The following is an 8,528-nucleotide window of genomic DNA, read 5'->3' on the forward strand; positions in this document are numbered from 1 at the left end:
ATTCTTTCTTCGTTCTCTTCTTTCGTTGAATGATTAATGAGTTTTCTGCCACTCGATATATGAACTATAGATACAAGAAGGATTATAAGTATATAAAGCAAACCCGAAACTTTAAACTTCATATTTTAGGTAGACTGATAAAAAAAGATGAACAAAGAGCCAAAGATCCAAGAAAATAGAATATGGTTTTATGCTTGTGAAGAAAAAGAAATCTATTTATAGACAAATTTCATATGCATAAGTTGACATGAATTATTAGTTTTTTAAAAGTTGACATATTACTATTATTATTATTTTATAAATCATGATCAGTTCATGGCATACATTGTTTTATAGAACTAAACTATATGAAAATAAAATAATATTGTTGAACTTAAGTAGGCCATTTGGAAAGCAATAAGTATGCATTCTGCATTCATTCCAATAATTATAAAAATAAAAAAAGCTCGATTATTAGGACACTGTGATGCGATTTTCGTGTAAAATTATCGTCTTTTGAACTTATTTCTAAGAACGTTTTCTTAACCGCGTTAAGATGCATGAATCCAAACAAAACGTTTTCTTAACCGTGTTAAAATGCATGAATCCAAACAAGTCTGTACCTTTCTTGTAATAGTTCCAATCTAGAAGTAAAGCCGGCAGCATGATGTCATATTGCAGGCTGCAACTATTTTAGATGGTGAGTCATGCTAAGCTAAGATGACAAATAAAATAATGCAAGTGTTTGTTTAATAAGATTGAGAATTATTGGCAGTTGACTTTAAAGTCAACATAGTCATCTGTCATCTTAGTATCACCAGCTCCATACTGATGATGAAGCTGCAATCCATGTTCTTTTTCCCTCTAAACTATTAAAATTATATAAATGAAAAATGGGAAATCTTTCTTTTCTTTTTATGTGCTTTATTTAATAAGAATTTTCGTTTACATCTTAGTTGACTTTGACTTCAAAAGTCAAAATTCTGAGGTTCATGACCGATTCTACTCAGATTTTGATGTCCTGAATATGTGAGAATGGAAACAATAAGATAACAAATTTCCTTTAATACTCATTTGATATAATGTTTTATACATCAAATTTGCAAAAACAAAAAAGATAATCCAAAACTTTGACACAATGCTAAATCTATATTCTATTACAAGAATGGATATTTGGTCAAAAATCTCATCAATTATGAAGTGGATTTGGTCCACCAGGTACAAGTTGTTCAGTTTCATACAGTCGACCGCCACTACTCCTTCGATATTGCTTGAAACGATACGAACTCGCACTTAACTGCCTCTTGTATGAAAAAAGAAAGTTTCTTGATAACAATCTTTCTCTTGTTTCTTCATTCGCTTCGGTCTTGATCATCCTGCAATTCCCAAAATGTAAAGTTGCAATAAAGATCATCAACATAATAACAAAATATGATTTCATGGTTCAAGATTTTAAAAAGATGAAATCTTTGTGTAAAGGTTGATGAAATATGAATATGAAAATGGTTTTTGAAACTTTGGTGGTATTTATAATTTTATAGAATTATAAATTTATAAGAATAAGAACAGAAACAGTTGGATATGGACATAGAGCCAATGAATAGAGTCAACTTGAACTTTTTTATTTATTATATTACCTTAATGACCCTCCTCTCTTATCCTTAGTTGACCACCACTAATTTCGTATGATAATAATCATAATACAATAGAAATAAATCAATAGTGGAACATGGGGATCATTAGGTGATGTTAAATCATAAATGCATGCTTACCATTAGTATTCAAGGTTGTTGAATAAAACTTAAATAAATTAACATCCAAATAGTAGGGGTGCTTGTAAAAACCGACTGAACCGTCTAAACCGAAGCAAGTCTATCAGGTTGGTCGGTTGGTATTTATATTTTGGCTCACGTTTTGTAAAAAATAAAAAAACACACGATCTAACAGTTTGGTTCATGGTTTGATAGTTGGTACTTAACATCAATGTTGTAAACCGGGTCAATCATTTACATTTATTCATTTAATTAATATATTTCAATTTGGATATGCAATTATACATATGTATAATATCTATGATAATTTATATTGTTTTTAATAGCTTAATACAAACTAGTGATTTTAGCATTTGTCAAAAAGATGTTTCGAACCGTTCAAACATACAAATCGTTTTCGCCAGTTTGGCTCACCGAACCAACTTGGTTGTTTTGGTTCATCGTTTTTCAAAAATTGTTGATCTGAACTTTTGTTAAGACTAGTTGAATTGGAGTGTATCAAAAGAGGTTCTTTTTATAGTTCATGGTTCTATTTTGCAATGCTTTTACCAAAAATTTAAAATTTAAGAATCGGGAAAAAAACCTCTACGTAAAGACATGATTTTCCATTCCTCGTGTCGCAACCGATCCATGTATTTATCGATCAATATATGGTTATTTGTCCCTTGTAACAACTAAAACTTCTCAAATCTATATGTTTTTTCCAACACGTTATGACATGCTCCAGGGTCAGTCTTGTGTATTTTTGTGTTTCTTAGACTATGTGCGATGTATAGGCGTTTTTCTCTTAAAAATGTGTTATGTGGCGTATTAGTAACACTCAATAAACTTCATATTTAAAACTTTTTCCAAATTTTCTTCAATACTATCAATATATTTTACATTTAGTTTTCATAACCACATTATTTATTATAATAAACTATTTAACCATTAATATCGTATGAATAAATAAAATAAGTTATAGTTAAAATATTTTAAAGTTTGATATTCTAACTCATCTTCAAAGTAGGATTCATTACAAAAGCTATAACCTTAGTGATGTCTTTTTTTCTTCTTCTTTTTTTCCCCCTTAATCGAATATAAGCTGACTCAACTGTGGCTGTCTAGGAAAAACTGAGTTTTAAAAATCAGGCCCATTTTGTAAAAAACATATGTATATTTTTTAAATCCCAACACATGAAAATACGAGTACATTGTTTTGTGTATGATTCTTGACAGAAACACACTCACACATATTATAGTGGGAGATAATTTTAGTGAAAATAAAAACCCTTTAGTATAATATGAACTTCATAAATGTTTAAACTCTCGTCATCTTAAGCCCCAATCTTGAATAAATTATTGTAAGCCCCAATGTTGAACATATATTTTTTATAGTCAAAAGTCCCTTAGTGATCAAGATTCACAAAAAAAAGGACTTCATAAAGGTGTGCTTGTAAAGAGTAAAGGCCTATGTATGGGATACATAGTTATTTGTGAAGAGATAAAAAGGTTCTAAAAGTTGGGCTTTTTAATGGAGTTGCAATATTACATGCATTTCTATACAAGCTTCATTTGAACATGACTTTCATTTTTATTATTGATAGTGTTATTTTTTTTTTTATTATATGGATTTCTTGTCAAGTTCCGACGATGACTTTTTTATACGACCATGCGTAGTACAGGAATACTCACTACCATTGTGTCTGCATCGATGCTTGAAGTTTGACATACAACATAGTTGACACACAAACGTTTGGTGCAACACTATGTATAAGTGAACATCAATGATACACATCAACTAGCATACATATTTCCCCTGGACGTGGAAGGTGAGCTTTTGATGATGTCTCAAAGAACCTCTCGTGAAAGTCTACAACACTTTTGGATGGTGGTATTCAATTGTACGGGAAAGAATTATTGCATTTATCGACCTCAAGAGACGTATGAAAGTTATGGCGTACACAAGTTTATACGGAATTTTGTGGCTTATGTAAGTTAAGCTATACGGAAGTTTTGGTTGTTCACAAGTTTATTTATACAAAAGTTCATACATTTGAAAGTTTAAGCCATATGAAAGCTTTGGTTGTTTGTAAGTTAGGCTATTAAAAAGCTTAAGCCAAACATGTCGAATGTTTATGCAGAATGTTACCATTCGAATGCTTGCGAAAGTATGAGGCCTCTAAAAGTTTAATACTTCATTTGGTCACACGAAAAATTATGTGAGGCACACAAGGATTTTGTTGGAAATATAATATCACTCATAAGGGCATAGGAAAAACAATGTACAAGATCAACTGACGGGTTGCATGGAAATCTTGTGACGAACCAACATGATACATGGCAAATTAATAGGTAGTCTCTGAATAGTTCTAACATGTTTATGAAACTTACCCGTTAAAATGCTCAATTAATCATAGTTATATATTTTATAATACCAGATGTTAATTATATCATTAGATATGGATAAAATATAAGCCATAATTATATATTTTATATTCACTTTTAGTAATAAATTCTAGTTATATTTTTATACATGAGTAAAGCATAAAATCTAATAGAGTAATAAGTAAACACACTATCATTGGTTTAACCTTTTTATTTATTTGTTTGTGTGTTTGTTTTGTAGTGAAGATTATTTTTCCCGCCAATCGTCCCCCATCTATCCCCACGCACCACATCTCTCATCCTCTTCTGTTGTCGGCTTGTCGCCACCCCACCCCCACCGTTGATTGTCTCTCCCCAACACTTCATCTCCCCTATCTTTGGCACACTCGTGCCACCATGTCCATCACCATCGTCATCGTCAGTTATTAATTTTGAAAATCATCATCCAATTAAATTAAAATAAAATTTAAACTATTACTATATTGTAGTAAAATTATTAACAAAAAGATATATTAGACCTCAAAACATATATAAAATTAATTAAAGAGTAAACTTTTTATGAGAGAAAAAAAAGTTAGATGAATTAATGTGAGTTTGGTGTTTGAGGCCAAAAGGTAGAGGATATGACTTGGAAAGACAACCGCCACATCCAATACTTGAGGTACAAAGACAACCGCCACATCCAATACTTGAGGTACAAAAACAACCACCATTCCCTCTCTTAATAATACACATTCAAACATGTCTCTTTTCTCCCTCATTCTCTACTTAGGTACAAAAAAAAACATTTATGACTAGTGATTAAGTAGACATTATCTCCTTTAGTACGTATTTTCTTTGTTACAAACCGATCGGTTTTGGAGTTTGAATTTAAGTTGTTACATACAAAGAACAAGTTAAAGGTGATACGAAGAGCCCATATATCTTTTAACGGTGAGGTCAATAACGTATATAATGATAATAATAAAATTTGTCTGATATATATAAAAAGGGAAAAATATAGTCGAGAAGATAGATACAAAGAGTATGGTTTTTAAATCAAGAGAACCTCTACGTAGAGTGGATGCCCCATCCCAGTTGTAAAGGAGGGGCCACAAGAATACATCAAGTCCAATGGCACGAACCTACTTAGATCATATTCAAATGTTTAGATCGGTTAAAAAAATACCTCAACTAACCCTAAACGTCTCACAATCCTATATTTATACCGTATATAATGTATAGCACTACAATAATTTGAGGCTAATCACGTCATCTTAGCCTCTGATTCTGGTAGTGTAATACTGTAGTTAGATAAAACAATCTAATATGTGTATGAAAAGATGTAAAATAATAAATTAAGGCAACTTTATAGTTTATGCACCTCAAATTCATCAACTAACCTAAACACTTGTAATAAATGAAAATGACAAATACCATTTATTAGAAGTTCCTTGTTGAAATAATATAATTGGTGAACATATATACACATAAGAACAATATACAACCATGCATATCTATCCATTCGTTACTTATACTATTACAAACGTAACATTTTCATTGGTATAGAGGACCCCATATAATATCCAAATCCAACCAAAAATCATCCACCACCACCACCATCATGACATGAAGTCATGAACCACCCAACACCACCACCTAAATTCGAGTGGGACTTCCACGTCTCCGGCGTCGTTTCATCATCGAACACCGGACACATCATCAACACCCTTGGAGTCGTCGAAATCAACTCTTCGGGCACGCTTTTCGCCACCGGAGGCATTGCTAGAAAGATTAGAATCTATAACATAAATTCCAACCATGATACCACATGTCAATGTTACATAACCACCCCCGCGAAGCTTAGTAGTCTTAAATGGAAACCCGGGTCCGCGGGGCGAACCATGGGCTCCGCGGACTACGATGGGGTTATCATGGAATACGATCTCGAGACCCAGATGCCGGTGTTCGAGCGCGACGAGCACTCGGGCAGGCGGGTCTGGAGTATGGATTATTCCCATGTGGACCCAGTTGTGGGAGTATCTGGGTCTGATGATGGGTCCATGCATATATGGGACCCACGTCATGGCTGAGGTTCAATTTGGGAATCCGGTTTGTTGTGTGGAGTTTAGTCCATTTGGCGGCATGTTATTGGCAATTGGATGTGCGGACCGAAAAGCATATGTTTACGATGTGCGGAAAATTGTTGACCCGGTTGCGGTTTTCGATGGGCATCGACGAACGGTTAGTTACACGAGATTTTTGGATGATCGGACGGTGATGACATCGGGCACCGACGGGTGTTTGAAAATGTGGGACATAGAAAATCAACGATTAATTCGGACGTACAAAGGGCATACGAACGAGCGAAGGTTTGTCGGGTTATCAATTTGGAGAAATCAAGGGTTAATTGGGTGTGGGTCGGAGAGCAATGAGGTGTTTGTGAATGATAAAAGATGGGGTGAACCCATATGGGTCCACCAGTTCGGACCTATATGGGTTCACCAGTTCGGACCAGGAGGTGGAGCCAGGTCCGAACACGGGTTCGTGAGTGGGGTGTGTTGGAGCCAAATGGGTGAGGATGAGTGCACATTAGTGGGTGGTGGTTCGGATGGAGTTGTAAAGATTTTTACCGGGAAAAGAAAGTGATTTAACTAACTAAAAGGTGACAAATATGTTTTTAGTTACATTATTTGTTCCTAGTTAAGAATAGTACTTTGTAAAACTCATACAAAGCATATTATTTCCTATGTAACATGTCAGATGCCTTAACTTCTAGTTCCTTAAACTTTTTTGCATTTAATAGTTTGTCTATAGAGATTCATAGTACACTTTGAGCTTTAAAACTTACTGACGAGTAAACGATGAATTTTATTGGGAGATCATTGGCGAATTACAGCCAGTTGTCATGGTCGGACTATTATGGTTCATTTACTTAAGGATTAGCGAGAGAGTCTCAGTTGCGGATGGTATTAGCTTAAATAACGGATTCAATGCCACATCTGCCATATTTAGTTGTGTAATCGTTGATTCCAATAGACAGTGGGGGTTTGAGAAATAAGTAAAAGTATTCAACGAAAAATACATGTGAATACCGTAGAGATTTGGGGAGACGATGAATATACCCGTTTGATTAGGGTATGGCTTTTGACTTATTCGTTTATTATTTAACATAAGTAACAGATAAAATGATGAAAGACTATAACACTCTATATGTTTTGCACATGTTTGGAGTTAACCTATATAACTAACAAAGATAGTGGTAAAGAATGAAAGAACTGAAACAAAAAGGAAACTTAAAGGATGTCCACAGTGATTTTAAAACATGAAGAATGTAACCTGAATCTAGTGATAAATTTTAAAGATGAATTATGTAGTTTTGTTTAGTTTTATATTAAAATCAATTAATGATATTGAAGCCCATCTTAAGCATCTTGTTGAAGTTTGTGTTCTGTCAATTATTTCAACAAAAAGCTTCAAGCCTGTTTCTAAAGCCCATCGTAAGCATTTCATTATGTAGACAATATTCTACCTAGTGGGCTAGTGGTGCGCAAAAAAAAAAAAAAAAAAACCGATTTCTTGAAACCGAACAGGTTTCGGCTATTAACTGACCGATTCTAAAGGGGGTTGCAACGTAGCTTGTTGCATATTTTCCTGCCACTTTATTGTAATCGTTTTGAGTTTAATGAGAATTTTACACTTAAAAAAAAGAAAAAAAATCCAACTAGTGGTACCTAAGTAACCGGTTTGGAGTATTGAGCAACGAACTGGTTTAAAACAGGTTAATCAAAACCAGTTATTTAGGGTTTTATTATTTTCTATTAAATTGCCCAGTTTTTTTTCGGTTTACTGGTTTCGGTTATAGTTTAACCTGTTTAATTATCGATTATGGTTTTCAGGATAGGAAAACTAGTTATTACCCGAACCAGTTATGGGTCAACACGATCAAAATTGGTTTTACCAATAACCGGTATAAAAAAACCAGTTAACCGATTTGTGCCCTTCTAATTCTACCTTGGCTAGAAAGACAAAATTGATGGCCAAGCAAAAGTGAAGCGTGGGGCCCAACACGTAAGCATACATCCACGCTGCTTATTTCATCTTTGGGACCTAATTATTACAAGTAGTTGAATGCCAAGAATAAACAAAATATTATGGCCTGTTTGCATTATTAGTTACAGACATTTTAATCTAGAAAGTATAAAAACAAAAATATAAAAAGTTGAAAGTATGAAGTCTGCTGAATAAACAATATGGGGGTTGGTTCTTCTAAATAGTTTTAAAATGATGGTAGATTTTTGTTTATTAATTGATTAATAAATCTTATTGAAGAGGTAGGTCCTAGCAGAGCCCAGTTGGACCCGCAAGACTCATATTGAACAGGGACGTCTGCGCAACGACCAACTGCTTCCGCAGGACCCACCATGCTCA

The 8,528-nt window shown here is 33.7% G+C and overlaps 1 pseudogene; it reads left to right on the top strand.

The window, feature by feature from the left end:
* The first annotated feature begins 5,823 nt into the window (after positions 1–5,823).
* Positions 5,824–7,217, top strand: LOC143562667 (WD repeat-containing protein RUP2-like; annotated as a pseudogene).
* The last annotated feature ends 1,311 nt before the right edge of the window (positions 7,218–8,528 follow it).

Source organism: Bidens hawaiensis, unplaced genomic scaffold (assembly GCF_021521415.1).
Source record: "Bidens hawaiensis isolate Kalapana, Puna unplaced genomic scaffold, B.hawaiensis_p1.1 tig00021047_1, whole genome shotgun sequence".
Taxonomy (NCBI): Eukaryota; Viridiplantae; Streptophyta; class Magnoliopsida; order Asterales; family Asteraceae; genus Bidens; species Bidens hawaiensis.